Raw genomic sequence first — 20,817 nt, forward strand, 5'->3', positions numbered from 1 at the left:
GATTTCTAATTAAGCCCTTTTCTTTCCAGTGGTTGATCTGTCTTCCTGATCTTTAATTACATTTCCATCTACGTTATTCAACAGCAAATGCAAAGATTTGCATTTTTACATTATACAGAAATCACTTGGTAAATGTTTATCAAATACAGCTCCTTCTCCCTTTTGCTGTTCATGCATTGATGAAAGCAGCCTTGTAGACACAAGACAATGCTCCCTGTAGAAATGCTCCTCTTCCTTCTATGTGTACCTATGTAAACTCAAGGAGCTGCTTGTCAGGATTGCACTTGCTTAAGGAATTTGGTACTCCCCTTCACCTCTGCTGTCTCCTCACTGCTCCTATGTAAGCAAACTGTGATTTGTAACCAGTGTTGGCGTACAACAGAGGACAAACACTGACTTCAGCTCAGGGATCCCTTGCACTTGGGTACCTACAAATGTCCAGAAGTTACAGACATATTTTGTTCCAGTTTTAGAGCCAAACCTTAATCATTCAGTGGGCCAAAAGAGTGCAGCTTTAGAGGTACTGCACTGATGTGGAAGGATTACCAACCAAACTGGGTTTGCGGGGGCAGAAAGAATTCAACACTGTCTCTTCCCAAGAAGACCTTTCCTTTCCATTTTACTGCCTTCATATCAAGTAAAACAAGCTCTTATTTCATGAACCTCTTTGTTTTGGATTCATTTTGCCATGCGGGCTCTACTAATCCATTCTAGACAAACAGAAAGAATAATTCTCTATTTGACCTTCTGGAACAAAATTATAAGGTTTTTTTTGGCAAGGGGATCAGTATGTTGCTACAGAGTGCTTTGATTTAAAATATGTACAACGTAGTGTATTAATTCATTTATCACAGTTAATGTCTCTGAGCTTCTCTGCAATATAGAATAACAGATTTGTAAGAATTGAAGCAAGTCACGCTTTCCGTTTGGCTCTGGAGATCACTTTGCTAATCACCACAAATTACATTAGCTCATGGAAGATTCACCTAAACAAACTACTGCCCTATTGCTAATACTGCTTGGTTACTGCCAGAGGTAAAAACCTATTTGTACAGTCCCAGCTCGTTCTGTGTACCACCTCCATCCACACCTATTTAAGACTGGATTACTGGGGCATACTTGAACAATTCCTGCTAATATTTAATATTTACTCTTGGAAACAAATTAGCCACGGAGAAAACCAATGGCAGAAATATTTAGCTTGAACAAGGGCAAAACAACAGGATTACTAAATCATGCTTATAGATGCCATTCCACTTTCCAGAAGAATAGCATTTTTCTCAAATACATCCCTCCCAGCAGAGCTGTCCTGCACTTGGTGTCAGACAAAGCATGAATTCCATTTGGAAAGTTGGAACTATTTTTGGTTACCTAAACATGGAACTCCAATTTTGTCAGTGCATTATAGGGTATTCTCCTATTTTAAGTAAGACAGAAGGGCAGGGTTGGTTTGCATTGCTTAAGCAGCTAGAAGGAAGGAACAAAAAAACAAAGGATCCAAAGGGAAGAAAAAAGGGCAGAGCACGAGTTGAGGGTCCCCTTTTCAGCCAAGAGAGATGGCTTGAGGTGAGAGGAGTATTTAGTGTACTTATGCTATACTCAAGACAGAAAACATACATAGCTGCACACAGAGGAAGCCGTGAGCAGGGGGAATGGAGAAAGCAGAGAATGAGGGAGGGAATAACAGAACAGGAGGAGAAATGGGAGATGGAGGGCTGTGCTGTGGTGAGGAATGTCCCAGACAGCAGGTTTCACGAACCTGTCCTCCTTTCCTCGTGCACCATCTTCAGACAGTTGTTAGAGCTGCTCCAAGGGACACTAAGCTCAGGGGCAGGCACTGATTTGCTCTGATCTAGTGAGAACTAAAAAGCTCCATGGTTTATGTCACTAGGTCGGAGTGCGAGTCCTGCAACAGAGCAGTAATTAAAGCTTAAATGGCACTGAAGCGTAGGATATCATAGCCACAGTTCTGCTGGATAGCTAAGGGAGTCAGTGCTAGAGAGAAGAGAAACACCTACATTTTTCTCTGTGTGCCTTCTGCTATGGGGCTGGGCAGGAAAACGCATTTGATGTCACTTGGTTGTGCCACTTCCCCCTTTTGTATCAGTCTTTTAACCAAAGCATGCTGCAAAATCATTTCAGACAGGATATGGCAGGAAACATGCAAGCCTCACCTCTGAAGCACAGGCGTTGTTCAGCATTCAAAATAAGCAAAATTAACATTTGTACAATCTAAGCTGCTACTGGGAACAATGAGACAACTTCCCAGGACCAAAAGGTCAGAGCTCCTTCAATAATAATGTACAAAATCCCAACATCCAGATATCTGCCAGATGCAGGGCCTGCGGATTGGACTCAGAAGAAGTTTTAAACCTGCTGTGAATGGAGACTAGATTTGACTGTAGACCTTTTCCTTGCTTCTAAATAGCACTGCCTTACAGCATAGAAATCCAAGATCACTTTGGCTAAAGGTGACACAGTTTAAAAATACACAATATTATAATTGTGTGATTAATAACATTACATATAATTGCATTCAGGACATCTTTTTCCTAAGCCACAAGGGCAACAACTTCTAATAAAGCACTTTAAGTTTGAAAGACATGCCATTGCCCAAGACTTTTTCAAAAAATGGACACATTTCTTAACTCTCAATCTATACTGCAGACCACTGCAGAGAAAGGTAACCAATATAAAACAAGGGAAAATATATTTAAACTCTGATTCTCGTTTGGATGAAATAACATCTATTAAAAGGTTGGGAATAGCCGCAAGGAAAGCAAACTGCTATTGAAGAGTTAAAGAACTGTTTGGTGAGCAGCACGTGGTAACAGCATGGCTGTTATTTTTTTTTTCCCTTCTTTTCCATTTACAGAAGTTTGCATTTTATGATGGGAGTGGTCTGAACCGTCGATTTTCTGGAGAGATGTTCGCCCCCACACTACGAGCAGCGACACAACGTGCATTTTATGATTCAATAGAAAAGCCACTTCAGCTCTGGACACTGTAAGCAGTCATGGATTTTACTATCAAACCTGCATCAGAATAGCTATTTTGAGTTTGTAGTACAGAAAATGATGTACGCACAAGATAAGCAGTGGAACCTTAGCAAAGCTGTATATGCATGATTATTAAAAAGAATAATAAAAACTTTTATGAAGAAATCAAATACCAGTGTATTTTATCTTCTATTTTACTCCCTCCTCCAACAATAAGCTAAGTAAATTATCTGCTAATTCCTACTAAGTAGAACCATTTTTTTTTTTTTAATTGCAGCCCAAACTCCCAAGGTTACAAGAAATTCAGTCAGATAAGAGTCTTAATTAAGAACACAATGACTTGCAAACATTTCTTTGCAGTTGTCTGTATTATCTCTGATTTAATATGCTCCGCGCCCAGCTAATTTGCTCCAGCTCCCATCTATTGCTTTGCAGAATCAAAGAATGGCTGAGGCTGGAAGGCACCTCTGAATGTCACCTGCCCAACACGGCGCCTGAGCACAGCTACCTGCAGTGAGCTGCCCAGGTCCACATCAGTTCCAATATCCCCAAGAAGGGAAACTGCAGAACTTGAGCAACGTGTGTCAGCGCTCAGTCACCTTCACGCTGTAAAAGTATTTCCTTGTGTTCACACAGAAGCTACTGCATTTCACTTTGTGCTCATTGTCATTTTGTTCTGAACACAAGAGAACAAATATTACGTACCGGATACTGACACGGGCTTGAACTGTCATGATTTTCATTCTCCAGGAAGCCCTGTGAGGCAAAGTAGAAATCTTGTGTTTGATGAGTGTTTGTTTTATGTGTTTGGCTGCAACTTGAGTACTTTCTTCAGTTTTGGGCTCCTCACTACAAAAAAGACTTTGAGGCCCTGGAACGTGTCTAGAGAAGGGCAACAAAAATGGTGAGGGGTCTGGAGTACAAGTCTTATGAGGAGCAGCTGAGGGAGCTGGAATTGTTTAGTCTGGAGAAGAGGAGGCTCAGAGGAGACCCTACTGCACTCATATCTTCCTGAAGGGAGGTTGCGATGAGGAGGGGCTTGGCCTCTTCTCCCAGGCAACAAAGAGGACTGAGGAAAGGCCGCAAAGAAGGTTCAGATTAGACATAAGGAAGGACTTTTTCTCTCAGAGAGTGGTCAGACACTGGAATGGCTGCGCAGGGAGATGGTGGAGTCGCCGTCCCTGGCAGTGGATGAGGCGCCTGGATGTGGAGCTACAAGATCTGGTTTAATGCTTGAGGTAGCAGTGGTGATGGGAGGACGGTTGGACTAGACGATCTTGCAGGTTGTTTCCAACCTTGCAATTCTATGATCCTATGTTGCATTTGCAGCCACTCCAGCACAGAGGGAGGGAGATCAGGAAACGAGCAGCGGCCCCGGGGCGGCCCCAGGCCGACCTGTGCGGTGCGCGCCGGGGGGCGGAGCTGTCCGCAGTGCTGAACGGGCGGCGGTGCCGCTCTCCGCAATGGTGGAGGCCCCGGGGTCGCTGCGACCCAAAGCGGGGACAAAAATCCGTTCGCTTCCATACCAGTGTTTTGGATTAGATTACAAAGGAATGAAGAAATAAATAAATTAAAGCCAACACCCCGCCGCAATTCTCTGAGAAGTCTGGACCCGGGGCTGTCTCGCACTCGTTTTTGCCTGTCTGCTGAGGATTATCAGGTTTTCTGTGGCTTTCACAGATTATGCCTTTGAGACTGAACTATTTGAAGAGATGTGATGTTATCAGAAAAACAGGTCACACCCGCAGCCAACTGCCAGTGGGACATATCTGGCATCATCTTTATTTATTTTCTGAGTAGCTACAGATACTGTTCATTTCTGATGGAAAAGGAAACCAGGAACTTAGCCACAGACCACAGAGAAAGGTGAATTCTGCCACCTTTCTACACAGTGACATGAAAGAAATCAAAGATTATTTTCAAATCTTTTTGTTGCTCCTTTTTTTTTTTTCATTAATTATTCTTCATTTAAACCAAAAACGTAAAAGGAAAGCTGAAGTAACTGGATATGATACAGATGCTTATTGTGTGCTCCTCACCCAGTAATCTGACAAGTGATTGACAGTAGGCATTTTCTAGCAGCTAGAAAATCACCTGTACTACATACACACAAACACAGTTGGCAAACCCCTTCTTTGTGGCCTACAAAGCTGTAGTCTAACAGGAAAACTCTGTTTCCCACCTCATCACTGAAGTTACATCCATTCTGCTCATTATATCTGTATTCTACTGGGAGGAAGGCCCAAGGGAACACTGCATACTACAGCACAAACAGTTAGAGATGGCCTCATTGCTTTTTTCCCCACTGTCAAGAATGATACTGGGGGATAGGGAGAGGAAGAGGAAGGGAATCTGTTACTTTCAGGTAAAACGTCAGTATTATGTAACTGGTATCAATTACAGGTAAAATCAGAAGAGTCAAATTCACATAAAAGCAGTTTTAGCAGGCACTTAGACAATTTGACCTGACATTTTAAAAGAGAACCGATTTATTTTAAACAGGAGATGAAATCACACTGTGAACAATTATAGGTCCTTATCCTCTAAGTTTAATCTCCAAATAAAATTAAAAAAAAAAAAAGGGACTTTAAAATCTTGTACTGGCACTTGTAGGCAATAACATATAAGGCATTCATTTGTCTTTCACTGATTTATGGTACTTTGCTTAACTAAATAGCAGAAAATCTTCCATGCTTTTGAAATTCATCTTTCACCATTTCCTTCTCAGTCTCAGGTGTTGTTGACACTTCTGGGTCAGAATCATTTTCTCTGGTTGTGGGTGCACTGCCCTTCCTCCCATGCTGCACTCAAGCTGTGTGTGTGCTATGAGAAGGCCGTGTGTTTGATTCCAAGCATTTTTGACTGGGTATTACAGGCTTTTCATAGGATTTCAGTTTCCAAGTTTTAATCAGTTTTTCTACTACCAATCTCCACATTCTGTCTTATTCTCTAAGAACAGAAAAGTTTCAAGGGCAAGAGAGTGAAAAAACATTTTTAACTACGACTTCTATCAGCCCAGCTCCTCACTTCTCCTTACAAATGCCTCAGGAGGTTTGTAGTCATAGTGGAAAAGAGCTTCTCTTTCAGCTACAAATGACCAAACATTATTCTACACTCTCCAGCAACACATCTTTTGCACATACTTCGTTTTCAGGTATTATTCATCCAATTAAGAGCTTCAAAATTCTACCTCACCGCAGCTGCTGGACCCATGCACAGGTACAAATAGGTATTTGGTGTGTGCAGTTTCAATACCTATCCTGCTGCAGTAATCTGCATTCGTCAGCCTACAGGCTCTCATTTGTTTTGTGGACATGAGATTCTGTCTTTCATCATTCAAGCAGTCGACTACTTTTTCACACCCCCAGAAGTACCTGCGACCAGGAGGCTTGCACAGCAAAAGGAAATCGAAAACCTGGATTAGATTTCAGCTGAATTAAGTGGCTCTGTTGTGACAGTGGTTTCTCAGAATACTTCATAAATTTTTCTCTCCCATCTGCAAATCACTGCTTATTGCTAACATATTTTGGCATGCTAGAGCTGCATTCTGCCTCTGGAAAAGAGATGAAAAACCTCTCCAGGGAGCACAACTTTCATTTTGACTTTCCCTCCCTTCCAAATTTTTATTTGAGAGACTTCATACTGCTCAGCACAGTGTACTTTTACACAAAGACTAGCATTAAGATTATTTCTTAGGGCAGCAGCAACACTGCATTCGATCACAATTTGTCCTCAGTGCATGCGTTCAAGGACCTGCATGGGTGACCCACTGTTAGCACTGCTGTGTGCTCTCCTCTGAGCTCACCACACAGCCAAGACCACAATCCACAAAGGACCAGAGCTGTTTTATTTCTTTAGAGGTAAATATGAAACAAAACTATCCTGGACTTACAGATGTAGTGCCTCCCCACCAGATCTCACACCTTCAACCACCTCCTCTTAGGCCATTGATATGGCTTCTCCTCACCTCCTTCCTCTGCTCCTGATGCTCACAGTGTCCCCCAGCACTCTCGAGTGCAAGCAGAACAATAACATAAATCTGATTTTAAATGGTTTGGGAAGACCTTGGAAAGCACAGAGGCATTTGTTGGAGTTGTAGAGCCTCAGTTGAGAGCCACAGTGCGGGTGCCCCAGATCTTTGGCACTGCAATAGCCAAGGACACACAGAATGGGTTCTTTTGGCCTTCAGAAACGTTCCCTGAGTTTTCAGAGCTTATTGGCACCAGGCACCAGACAAGTGCCAGACAATATTCTCATCTTCCTTTGCATTAAACAAGTACGATGCAGCAGTTGGATGAACAGGCATTAACCCAATGTTAATGCAAACTATGCAGTAATTCTAGTGTCTCAAGCTGCATGTTTCACATCACTACAACTCCGAGATGTACTCACTTTCCTGTAAGATGCAGAAGTGCTGAGAAAGTGTTGTTTTCCCAAGGAGGTTCCCGTGGAGGGCTGGGGACCCCACAGGAGCTCTGTGTGTGGGGCAGGGGGGACCTCTGGTGGTGGCTGTGCCTCTGCCCCAGGTAACAGCGGGCCCCCAAGTTATTTCTCTCATTACAGGAGCTTAATTCGCTCGATATGTGAGACATCGGCACATAACCCAATGCTGAGACACACTTTATCATCCTGGCCTCCAGCTATGAACACGAGGCACCTAAAAATAGAGCAGTGTGCTCTCAGTAATATTTCATTAAATGCTGTCAAACCCGATGCTGCCTGCCCAACCACAGCCGTGCCACAAAAATAGCAGCTGCAGGAAGCAGCTCACCTCTTGTCAGGTTTAACCTGGATAACACAGCCCAGCGGAGGAAGAAGTTGAAACGTCCTCTAACTTGCAGACCAGAAGTACAAAAGTCATGGCTGATCCCTGGGACCAAGCTGTGTTCTGCACCGTGGGGCATTTTTCCAGCTTTAGACTCAGCAAACAGGCTCCAAAGATGCAGTTAAGCTAACAGTCACCACCTCCTCACACAGACGCTTCATCTGTTTTGAGAACCCTGCTGGCTTCTCCACTATGCAGTGAATTTGGAAGTCACCAAATGCTGCCCTGTGATCGCCACCAAAGCTTCCAATTAAGCACCTTGCCCTCATGCTGATGCCCTGCAGGGTGTGCTCCCAACTGCCCCACGTGCTCCCAGCTGGGCAACACAACAGACCTCACCTGTACTTATTGGGACAGCCTGACATGCTGGCTTTTTTTACCTCGTATTTTTTTGAAGCTATTGAATTACTTTCTGCGCTCGGGTCCACTGTTTCCTCAAAACAGATGTATGCTGTCTCCAAGCTGAAAGCAGTATTTATAGGCTCGATATCTATCTGATTTATTGACCTAAAAAACCCTACTCCAGGGACAGCCACAAAGCCACATACTATTTTCTAAAATTGGCTCCTGGTTTGGAGTCACTGTGACAAGAGGAGCACAGCCTCCACCAGCAGTGTGCAGTTGGTGCATCGCTTCCAAAATCAAGCTTAATTTTTAATCCCTAGATCAACTTCCCCAAGTCTCTTTTAGTAAAACAAAATAATGCCAGAAAACATATTGGTTTCTTGGAAAAACACCAGAATTTGCCACTTTTTTTCTTTCTGGAGAACACCAACACGAAATGCCAAACAAGCACCCAAGTGAAAAGCTTTGCTTATTACAGAAAAACCAAAACACTTAGGGAACATCTTTTTTCCCCTACTCAGAGTACCGCTGCAGTGTGCAGTACACAGTGCTCCTATGACGATGATTTCTACGACAGATCTATGTCTCACTTGCACAACACCTGTCACGACACCCAACTGTCCCCTTACACGTCCGTTTGAGACGCTGCAACGACTTTCATTTCCCGCAGAGCCCTCGATGGGAGCCATCAAAAAGGAGCCCACAGATCACCTTGCCCAAGGCTGTACTCACCGGCGTGCTGCTGTCCGAAAAGGTGTTCATGCTGATGGAGCTGCTCATCTTGTCAGAGGACAGGGAGGGCGGAGAGGGGCTGCGCTTGCCCAGCTGCTCCTGGCGCTGCAGGTACTGCCGCCATGCGCGCTGGATGCTGGGCAGACAGCAAAGCACACAGTTGGTGAATGCATCCACAGGAAGGATTTATGCTAAGAACCACTGAGGTTGGAAAAGACCTCCAAGATCACCCAGTCCAACCGTCCACCCTCACCAATGTTCCCCGCTGCAGCGTGTCCCTCGGTACAACATCTAAACGTGGTGGTCTTATCTTTGCGTGCTTCGTTTTGAAAACTATCGTGCACTGCTACCCTGTGTAGGACTTCCACTGTCACTGCTAGCATATCTGGAGACACTTGTTAAGTAGATGGAATTCTTTATTACCTCTGTAGGCCTTGTATTATGCACTCCTGGTGTATCTTGGGATGCCTGGTAAGTAGACACAATTCTATATCTCTAATCCTTCAATCACTTGTGCGAGTTTAAATCTAAGACTACTTAACTCAGCAATTCTCTCACAGCTTGCAAACACAGAGGAAGACAATTATCCGCTTAGAGGAACGAACAGCATAAAAATCTTACACCAGTAATAAAGATTGTAATACAGACACGGTTGGTCCTTCAGAGCCAGCCCAGCACCCTCTGAAATCCACCTCCCACTGCCAATGGGACTTAAGACTGCTCCAGAGCAATGTGTGGGAATACAGCAGGAGCTCTGCTTCCAAACCCTGAGCTTCGACTGTGAGGAGCAGTAAAGCCAGCCGAGCCCACAGCCCCAAGCACCTGCCTGGGCAGCATTCTGCAGTGCTTTCCCTGGCTGCAGCTCGACAGGTGGCAGTGCGGCACCACCGGAGATCCTTGCTGTCAAGTCTGTGCTGCTAACAGCATGGATGTGAAAGGAAATCATGGAACAAGCTGACAACCCCACGGAAAAACAGGGCTAAGTTCTGACCCGAGGCTCATCTCAACTACGGCAGTGCAATGAGACTGAAATGTTCCTTTGGGGGATTTTTAACGTTTGATTCACTGGCGGATGAATTCAGCAAAGCTTTTGCCATGTCTGGTGATGGGGTGCAGCACCCTGACCTCGGTGTGCTCTCAGCTCTGCAGAGCTCCCTGGTTGCTCTTCCAGCAGCACTGTGCAACCCTGGGGGCTCAGCACCAGCCCGGGCACTCCTTGCTGTGACCCTCAGCCCCACTCCTGCAGGCAATTTGGAGGTGTGAAATACAGACCGTGCTCCTCCCTCCTGCAGGGAGCCTTACAAATGCTTTCTAGTGCAACCCGAAGGATCCAAAGCCTTTCCTATAGATGTTTATCTTTCCACTTTGCCTTTGTAGTAAAGGTGTCACTTCTGCTCTGAGTTCCACAAGCAGGAAAAAAACCCACACAGCCCCCAAATGTTGCTGCTAAAACCTCATGGCTCTCTCAGCTCTCTGGCAGGAGGTTGTGGGGTAGTGGGGGTCACTGAGCCCCTGCTCCCAGGTAACAGCAATAGAGGCCTCACGTTGTGCCAGGGGACAACGTGCATTTTAGTGCAATTTGGATTGGTCAAGCCCCACGTTGCTTTCATACAACAGCTTTAAGATGGACAGGAATATCAACTAAAGGCCCCAGGTGCAAATGCCAGTGGAGGAGCTTCCAGTAAATGTGTTTTGCTTTAAAAAAGAATTTGCATCTTCACATCTCAAGCATTTACACTTCACATCACCTCAGCTCCATGCTCCACTGCAAAACATGTACCAGTAGTATTTACATATTTATGCTTACATGTATTTTCCATTCTAAAGCATGAGAATAAACTGAAGTTAAGGTACAGCTATCCCTCTCAGAAGCTCTCTGGGCTTTTCTTTTCAGTGGCCTTACATTGGCATGTCTAAAAGACACTGGCTGGATTTTAATTTGAAACTTCACGTCCTTTTACTGTTTTAAGAAAGCATTAATGTTTTATCAACACATACAGCACATTAGGTGCAGCTTTTTGGTTGGAAGTGAACTTCAGTATGCACAACTGCATGATGCTCCACCCTGACAGCTCAGAATTTTGCCAGTGGCTTTGGGGCTCTGTGCTCTGTTTCATTATACTTAGAGTTGCACAGATATATGGGGTGGACACAAGCTGGGTTCTGAGGTTCAGGAATCTGACAAGCTCAGCAGCACTTAAATGCAGAAAAGACATTCCTGGTTACTCACATTTTCACTTTTGTTTCCAAGGGCTGTAAGTTGATACGATATTTTTCAATATTATTTTCCTCATCCATGGCAAGCTGATGGCTACGAAACAGAAGAGAAAATGGGTTGGATGTGTCTCATCATGACACTTTTGCAATCACTGTGAATTAATTCAGAAAACTTGACAAGACCATGCAAGAGGCGCTCGTTTTCACGTGTTGCTGCCTCTGGGGGAAGGCATCTGAATCCCCATGTCCAGCCCCACCTCACTTAACAAGAAGAGGGAATTTGGACCCAGTTCCCAGGCTGGGGCTGCTTGAGTCCTTGCAGCTTTCTGCACTGAACCATCTAGATGCCAGCCCCAGAGACAGGCGCACCAAGCAAAGAAGCTGCTGCAAACCAAACCACTGGCAAACGTAGTAGATATTCTTGCTAAATTAACTTTCATCCCTGGGGCTACATTTGAAAAGCCGGAGAGTAAAATGGAAAGTAACAATGGTAATGCTGGCAGCAAATGAATTACATCAGCAAAGGCCATACAAGAAGATGAAGAAAAATTCTTTGTGATGAATGGTGACTGAGGAGTCGGCGCTGCAAACCGATTGCTTTGAGAAAGCAATTTTAAAGTGCTACAAGATAAAAATCAAACATCTTGGGACACTGCTTTGGATGGGATTGGCAACATGAATGAAAGAACTCTGCGTGAAAATTTGTAAGGTCAGACCCCAACCTGGGGAGTTATTTTGAGACTTTAACTGGACGCTCAATCACATCACCCATCAGTGCCAGTTTTCAGAAATTAGCCTCCTGTAACTAAAAGTAAGGACTGTTTGTGGGCTAGATGTGAGATCTCGTAGATCCAGTATATTGCCAAGTGAAAGATATACGTACAAGAAAAAAAACACGCATGTGAGATATAGTGGAAATCACAGCTTTACCTTTGAAGCGAGTATTTGCCATCATTGACCTGTTCCAGGGTGTTCTGGAGCCTTCTGAGCTCTTCCTGGAAGAAGAGAGAGAAATGTTTCAACATGCTGGTGGGCTGAGACTAAAGATCCCCCTTCCAGCTCCAACTATTGGGCCCAACCACAAAGCACAACGTTGCCTCAGGCAGCGCCTTCAGGGCACGCTTCCCAACATACGTAATAGCTACAAAGAAACCAACACCTTTCTCAATATACACAGCAGGTAAAGATCAGACCTACAAAAAATAATAGGCAGAGTGAAAGAGGAAAGCGTTCCTTTGTTTGCTAGGTGTGTGGCTGCTGTGATTTGAAAGATGGTCTTGGGAAGAGGTGATGAGCATCGGCTCACACCAAAGGGCACTTCCCTTTGTTCTGCAATCAAACTGTATTTAGTTGCACAATTAAGAGAGTTGCTAGCTGAGATTTATAGCCTGCCATCTTCACCTGGGTATTTGCATTGGATCCTGCTTCAATAGAAGAGACGCCAAGAGCTGAACTGCAGACGTAGATGGGGTTCCCTGCATCCACAGGATGCAGGTCCAGGAAAAGTCCCTCATGAATTTCAGCACAGACAAAGGGCTTAAAAACTAAGTTGTGCTTTTCTAGCAGTGCTATACTGAGTTCAGAAGGGGTGGGAGCTGAGGGATGGTGGAGATCTGTAACCGAGCTAAAATTGAGAAGTACGCAATGAGAAATGCAATAAAAACAATTTAAATACAGATATTTGTTTTAAGCAGGTGCAAACCTAGAATTAAAGCAGATTACAATCCATGTTACATCATTCTCCTGGTGCCAGACCATCTCTGTGGGCCACCAAGGTGGTTCACTGCAGGATGGGGAACGCTGGGACACACTGCAGAGCACAGCTTGGTCTCACAGCCACTGCAGGAGAAGAGTGTTGGTCTGTTCCTACATGATTTACTTATAAAGGTGCATCTCTATCCTCTGTCATAATACATAACCTGCCACTGGAAATAACCCATCCTCAAACTTCCAGGGCTTTGCCTTTCTTTTTATGCTCAGTCTTTCCTGGCACATTAAAAATAAGCAACTTCCAAAATTGTTTTCCTTGAAGCACAGTTTGGTTCAGAAGATAACCTTTATTCTCCCATATTATTCTGCTGGTCATTTTTTCAGCGTGTCCCAGAGCACTGTAAGGTAATTTAGAATGTGAAAACAATTTGCAATTGACTTTATATATAGCCCTGGGTGACAAAACCTGCACAACTTACATAAATCATTTCTTGTGTTTGACATCATTTTCTATTAACCTAAGGGTGAAGACGGAACAAAAAAAGTAAAAACCGAAATCAGTTGTGACATTTTTGACTATTCAGGCTTTCAATTAAACATCACCAGCCTGCCTGTCTAAAAGCCATAACATAAGACAACTACAAAAGGGGCACCGTAACGTTTGCATAATTGGGAAGAGAAGGAGACATAAAATCCATACTAATTTCAGTTTTGCGTCATTAAACATGAAGCATTGATTATTGCTCCTTGCAACCATGGCTGTGGCCCAGCTCTGCTGCTGTGCCTGGACCCTGGGTGGCACTGAGCAGGGGTTGATGGCAGCAGCCAACTGGGCGATGCCTGGCACAGGTCACACCAGGAGCGACCCAGCTGCAAACTCAGGCTTGGGAAAATTAAACTGGAAGGGATCCACGCTTCTGTTGGAACACGCGACGAATTACAGTGCCTCCATAGAACTTGGTAGAACGTGAACACACTGAAACTTATTGCAGTTTTCACCTTCCTACTCCAGTGGAATACAGATGCTAACAGTATACTCGTTGGAGCTGCAGAAATATGTGTAATCATTAAGGCTGGAAAGCACCTCTAGGATCATCAGCCCAACCAACCCACCCCACCATGCCCATGAGCCACGTCCCCACTGCACTTGGGGCTCCCCAGCTCTGCCAGCAAAGGCAGAGAGGTGGCTTCTGCACAAGGCCGCTTAGGAAGGAAAAAAAACATTTCCTGGATGTTTCTAAGCCACGCATACCTTTGGGAAATCAATATTCAAACAACAAATGCACTGGTCTCTAAAGTCTGCTTTGGAGAAGTTTGCTTCCAAAGGCCAATATTAGCGTAATGTCTAAGGGAAGAATTCTGCAGATGCAAAGTCGTGCCTAGAGAAATATTTACCTGGAATAGCAGGCTGTGAGCCTGTGCTGTTGCTGTGCCCAAAAATACCCATTTGGGTCAGTGGAGCTATTTATACCCACGGGTTTGTACCAGCACAAAGAAATCAGGGCAGAGGCCACGTGTTAAAAATTAACGTTCAGAATCCTTTCTGGACACATGCCACCGTTGGAGCATCTCTGCCTCAGAGCACTGCCTGCTGCTGTACAACAGGGCTTCCCCAGGGGGCAGAGACAGAGATTGGGGCACAAAGCCCCCCCAAGCACAGGAAAACCCCAAAACTGCAGCAGCAAAGACCTGTTTTCCAATTTATAACTAAGGGCAGTTATTCAAACACGTCATAGAATCATAAAACGGTTTGGGTTGGAAGGGACCTCAAAGACCACCTAGCCCCAACCCCCAATCAAAGAGGCTATGCCTGATCCTTATCCAAGCTGCAAGGTGCATTTTTTTAAACTGAAATATCACGTTACTCGTGTCCTCCTACCCCACTGTGTCATTTACAGTGCCTGAGGGTGCCAGGAAGGAGCTGCAGAACCTCACCTGTTCACCTGCTGTGCTGCAGCAGCACCTCTGTGCACAGCAGCTCTGCTGGGCTCTGTTTGATCATCACTTTTCCCTCCAGTGCCTCACTGAAAACCAGCTCCCAGCCTTGTAAGGGCATCAGAGCAATAATCCTTTAGCAGAAACACATTATGCTCAGTTTTCCCAGGGAAGACCACGGTTCCCATGTTAAATGATGCCCCAGCTCGGGCAGCCAGCAGACCGCCTGCAATAATTCATGCGTTTCAGTGGTGTGTAGAGCCTTCTGTGTCCCATTTAAGGGCTGGAGCACAGCAGCCAACACAGCACCCTGTGCACGCTGAGCAGTCAGTAACAGCGGTAATTAAACGTCAGACGGTGGCACGCGCTCCATATCTCAGAACAGAAAGAGACAGCAGATGATGGAGGCTGTTGAGTATTGAGGGCGGGAGGGGGAAAGCCCTACTGGGCAACCTAATAGGAAACACTTCAGCTATGAATATTCAAGGGAAGTACATTAAGTGCACACGATTAACATAGCTGCAGGGGCTCCGCAACGCACAGCTGTCAGAGCTATTTACCAATCACATCGAAAAAAGCCACGCCATCTTCGGAGTCACCTCAATCTACTTCAGTTGCAGATACAGATTTAGGAAGAAAATACAAACTAGCATGGTGGAAACGCGTGAGCTGCTGCAGGGAGACACAGCAAGGCAGTCCACTCAAACCCTGGCCCACAAGCTCCAATCTCACAAGTACCTTGTCCATTTGGTTGTGATACCTCCAGGGAAGGAACAGCCCTCATTGCTGCCTTGTACATCAGGATTAGTTAAAATGGACTCTGCTTATTAACCGCTAATTAATAGCGAGCAACTTCAGACTCTTGTATCGCTCCTGCAGACTCTTCAGAGTCCTTCAGCTACAGGCATTGCTCCAGTGGGCGCAGGGCAGTGAGCGCGTGCCAGCTCTGCCCACACACCCACCCTTCCCCACCAGCCAAAGCCCAAGGGCTGTTCCCAGAAGGATTCACTGCACCAAACAGCAAACCAGGTCAAGGACAGGGCTGGCATCACTGATGCGACTCAGGCTGGAGGAGGTGAGCAATAGCAGAGCATTGCTGGGGTGGGCACTGAGCATCACGGCGCTCTGGTGTAGATGAGCACACTGGTATGGCAGCAAGGCAGCCAGGAGCTAAGGCACAGAGTGCAGGGGAACAGCAGCTATTAAGCAATGAACTCCAGCAGCTTAATGCTCATGTTGGATACTAGTGAGACATTTTCCTCATTTCCTATGTTACTGAGGATCAAAGTTATGCTCACAGAACTGCTCCAGTCGAGGAGCTGCTGGGGCTTCGAAGGCTGGAAGCCAAGGCTGGGTTGTGGGCAGCTCCTTTGGTCCTTCCACTGAAAACCCAGTGAGGCAGAGATGGAAAAGCTTTATTAGAGCAGTGAGGATACCATTATGCTGATGATAAACTCCATGCTGCATCATTTCTGTTTTACACATTGCTGGAAGTTCCCATGGGCTGTGATTGCCTCATATTCCAGCGGACGCTTCACACACTTTAATACATGAATCAGTAATGTTTTCATTTTCTTCACATAACCTCTCTCCTTCTCTGCTTATACCCTACAGACATACTATCTAATTGCTTCTCTTCTCTATATTGTAAATCATGATGCTCTCTCCTGATCGTTGTTAAATCAAGACAGGACTTAAGGCGAAACTAAGTATGAAAGCAGCACAGAGACCAAACTGCTGGAAGCCCTGGCCTTCAGACCCCTGAACTGAGCTGGTGCCCAATCCTTCTGCCATCATCCTGGCTGCACAGGACAGCTGATATATTAAGTACTCTCCTGAGCATGGTATAAGGGCAGGAGGGAAACACAGCAATGCTGTGACATCTCCCAGGGGATAGGAGTGCTCACAGAACGACCCGCTGAGTTCTTCATTTTCTGTGATATCAGTAAATTGTTGGGTTGTTTTTTTTTCCTTCCTTCACTTCTGCCCTCGGGAAGAGTAATGTACTGCACTGTGGCTGCAGAGCTACAGCAGCTCTGGAGACTTTGTCCAAGGATGAATCCCTCTAAGAAGCCAAGTGAGATTCCTTTAGAAAGCCTCTTCTTTCTGCTGTCACTGTGGTCAAGGCTTCCAGCAGCACCACGTCTGCCTCAGAATACACACACTTCAAGCTTCTGCCAACAGAACAGACTAGAGAGAAATAAGCCTCTTGACATCTTGGCTTCTCTGCAGCTGAAGTGCTTCTGAAACTCCATCCAGTCTGAGCATGGAGTAAAAGTCTGGAACAGTGTGAATGCCATGGGAGAGCAGGGAAAGCAGTCTTAGAGGCAAGCAAAAAAATGCAAGTATAGATACTTTGTCCACATGCATACATATTGTCCACTGTTCTCTACCCTTCCTACAGTGAAAACCCACACAGAGCTGGAGCTGTCATGACAGCACAGCAGGTAATGTTTTTTCAAGGCAAGTTTCCATTTGGAATGAACATGAACAATCCCTATGCCCTGGGTTACCAAGCAGTACCTCACAGCACAGCAACCAGCCTCCTGCAAGCCCTGGCTGCCATTGGACAGCCCTCCTTTTAGTTTCTTCACAAATGAAGGACACAAATCTGCACCCACTGGAAGAAACCCACACCATCCAGCCACCCCGTCACCCTCTCAGATTTTCATTGCAAGTTACACTTGCGTCCAGCTTAATTTTGAGAGAAATATGATGAGATTGCAACCAAGCCAGGGTGGATTTGAGCACGCCAGGAAAGGGAAAGCCAGAGGAAAATTTGACATGACAGATCCATCTTCCATAGTCCCAGCGGAGGTTTCGTTCCCCCAGAAAAAGTAAGTGGCTCTTTTTATAGCTCATGTGCCTATTACTTCTAATGACAACAACAGATGACTGTTTTAAAACTGAAAAGAAAAATAGTAATCCAATTTTCAGCTTTTCAGCGTGTGGTTCTGTCTACTAATTTCCACAAAAGAGAAGACGGATTCCTACTTTAGGAATCAGAAGGTTACCATACATCTATTATAGAAATGCTTTTTACACTTCTGCACATTTCAGCACAGGCCATGCAGGATGCATCTGGTCCGTAACCAAAGGTGATGCTTTTAGGAAAGCATGCACTAATATCCATCACACTGCACTGTGGCAGCACTGAGTACACGGTCCTCATATCACCAACTTCACAGCGAGTGCCTCTGCTTGGAGAAAGCACACGTGGTGTAATGGCTGGATATTAAGAAACATTTCTTCTCCAAAAAAGTGGTGAGGCAGTGGCACAGGCTGCCCAGGGAGCTGGAGGAGTCACTGTCCCTGAGGTGTTTGAGGGCTGTGGAGATGTGGCACTGAGGGTCAGTGGGCATGGTGGGGTGGACTGGGGATCTTAATGGTTCTGTGAGTGCCAGGAAGCTTTGTCCTCCACCACTGCACACATGGGGAGGTACATCCCTGGTCAGGACAGGCAGGGAGGACATCAGTGAGGCAGAAGCCATCAGCCACCTCTGAGCCACCATGAGTGATCCTGGATGTGTGGCCACCACTTCCCCACTCCTATTTTTGGGCAACTGAATGAAACACTGCCACTGCAAACTGCATGAGGCAGAGGTACCAGCACAGCTGGCAGCCACGTGGCGTTCCTGATTGACCCAAAGGAGAGCAGCTGCAGCTAAGACTTTAGGTTCATGGAAGATCTGTGCTCCCACAGAACCATTTCCTCTGTTATGATGGACTGCAGATGGAGCAGTTTTGATTAGGGTCTTAATCTTTATGTGTATTGTAATTTCCACCACGCACTCTCCTGTTTGTCTTCAGGATGAGAGATGGCTTTTCCAAGCTGATAATAATGAAACTACTCACTCATTCTGATGCTTGTAACTATGCAAACACACCAAGAAACCAGCAATCCACTTATTAATTTGCCAGCTGAGCTGTGCTCGCTGGAGACTGCAGGCACAAGTCATGTCAAGTCTCCTGCCCTACCTTCCTTCCCATTCCAGCATCTCTCGATTACAAAATATGGTGTTTTCTACTGCTCAGCCATAAAGATCAGCACAGCTTCAGAAAGACAGCAGCAGCACTCCAAGGGCAAATCCCTCCAGCAGGACAGCACCCGCATCAGCCAGCCAACATCCTCCAGGTGCTACACCCCAGAAGACCCAATCTCAGCTCTCTTAAGTATATAAACATCATTTCCATTTCAAGCGTGGGCATAAACATGCTAACAGGTCAGTTAAATTCAGGAAGATCAGCAAAAGGTTGCCTAGGCTAACAGGAACCCATGGTCCTTGAATCCCAAACTGATGGCATTTTAGGGTTATGTTGGCTCTTCCCTCGACTTCTCACAAAATGGATCCATTTGATTTCACAGGGGTTGCTCTTCTCCCTTGTAACCAGCTTGCTATACACAAACCAGAAAACAAATTCATCAAGGTAGGGAGCCTGCGTGGATAGAACAGAGCTGTGTGAGGTTTCTTATTTGTGAGCACCTTGCTAAAGAACTTTTTTAAGCTCCTTCAGGAAGAGATGTTCTATGCCCCCACATTTCACCCCAACGTGACAAGAACATCTGCACTGTAACTTCCGAAGGGTTCACAGCAGAACTTCCTCTAACTTTTGTAGCACTACTGGGAACCACTATAAAACAGCAACAAGATAATTAGACAAGTAATAAAGATGCTCCCCTGGCAATCTCACAGGTGAAACAATCCAATCTCCTCCATCCTGCCTTCCCAGTTAATCACTTGTTAAGAGTCATTAACACGATTGTTCAGACTACTGTAGTCCCCTTATTAAGTGCATATAATTTACAATCCCATTAAAAAGATGGGCACAGGTACAGCTCAGAGGCAAATTACAGAACTGTTCAGTTGTGTTTTTAGCACATGGGCTATAGCTAAATTAATCCTGAGAATTAATCAATCAATCAGTTAGACAATTGCAGAGCAGGTTTCTGAGCAAGTACACTCATCAAATCAATCTGATTTCCTATATCAGAATCAAATATAATCACAAAGGGTGGGATGTACTCTGGTCAACAGCAGAGATCTTTTCTTCTGTTAATAGCAATGTAAAACAAGTACAGCAAGAGGGCAGAAGGGACACAAAGTTATTTCATTTAAAAAGCCAGGATTTAGCTCATATCTTACACTGAATTTCTGCTATTACTGAATGCTGTTGAGCATTGAAATGCTTTCTGTTATGGTGCTGGAGGACACCAAGCACGTGGCATTCCACAGTAATGGACAAGGCGAAGGCAGCGGACCTTGACAAAAATTGTAATGAAACAAATGTTTGCCTTTTTTCTTACTGTCAGTTTCTAACCTCCAGGATGTAGAAGCAGCAACATTCCCTTCAGCAGAGTGTTTTAGTCCAGGAAAGTGACCACGAGAAGGTTCCAAAGCAGCCACAGAACGCTCTGGCCTTTGTCTGGGCTTCTCTGAAAGCTACGTGGGGTCTGGCCAAGGTACTTGAGATACACTCTGAATACACACTGTGCAATGTCTCCTACAACAGAGCTTCAGGCAGCTCAGGTATGAGTTTTTCATAGGAAAACACTTGGATTCTATTAATTTTCAACACAATCTTGGCATTTGAGCATGTTGGAGGTTAGAAAAGTGCACTTCCAGAGCTGAAATTATCAAACTTTCCAACGCAGAAGGCTCTCATTCTTGCACAGACATCCCCCCTCCAACCCCACAGCAGCACTTCTCTTTCCCAAGCACTCTCCATCCATCCTTTCTTTCCTAATGGCACGCTCACCCTTTTTTTCCAACAGCCATCTCACAGAAATTGCAGGAGGGAACCCACGGTGCCCATGGCTCAGGGGACGACACGCAGCTGAAATTCTGACCGACAGCAATGAGCTCCAATACAAACTCCTTACAAAAGATGAGCTTGAAGTCGTTTCCAAAAGTTCATCTACTCGGAGCCCATTTAAAATGAGCACTCCTCCAGCTGTTGGATTTGAACTCTGTTCTGAGGTTGGAGATGAGCCTGACAAACACCCAAGGACAGAAGCCCCAAACCCTGCAGTCAGAGCTTGGCTCCAGTCTCTCT

At 45.3% G+C, this 20,817-nt stretch overlaps 1 protein-coding gene across 1 annotated transcript in view; it reads right to left on the reverse strand.

Moving 5' to 3' along the window:
* SCHIP1 (schwannomin interacting protein 1) overlaps positions 1-20,817 on the reverse strand; it is a 113,078-nt gene that overhangs the window by 69,276 nt on the left and 22,985 nt on the right. The window contains exons 2-4 of the transcript XR_008207683.1: positions 12,049-12,113; positions 11,132-11,212; positions 8,902-9,037 (exon numbers count right to left, since the gene is read on the reverse strand). The gene's annotated coding sequence lies outside the window, so the exon portion shown is untranslated. The remainder of the gene's footprint in view (positions 1-8,901; positions 9,038-11,131; positions 11,213-12,048; positions 12,114-20,817) is intronic.

This window comes from Tympanuchus pallidicinctus, unplaced genomic scaffold, assembly GCF_026119805.1.
Source record: "Tympanuchus pallidicinctus isolate F22 unplaced genomic scaffold, pur_lepc_1.0 scaffold22, whole genome shotgun sequence".
Classification (NCBI taxonomy): Eukaryota; Metazoa; Chordata; class Aves; order Galliformes; family Phasianidae; genus Tympanuchus; species Tympanuchus pallidicinctus.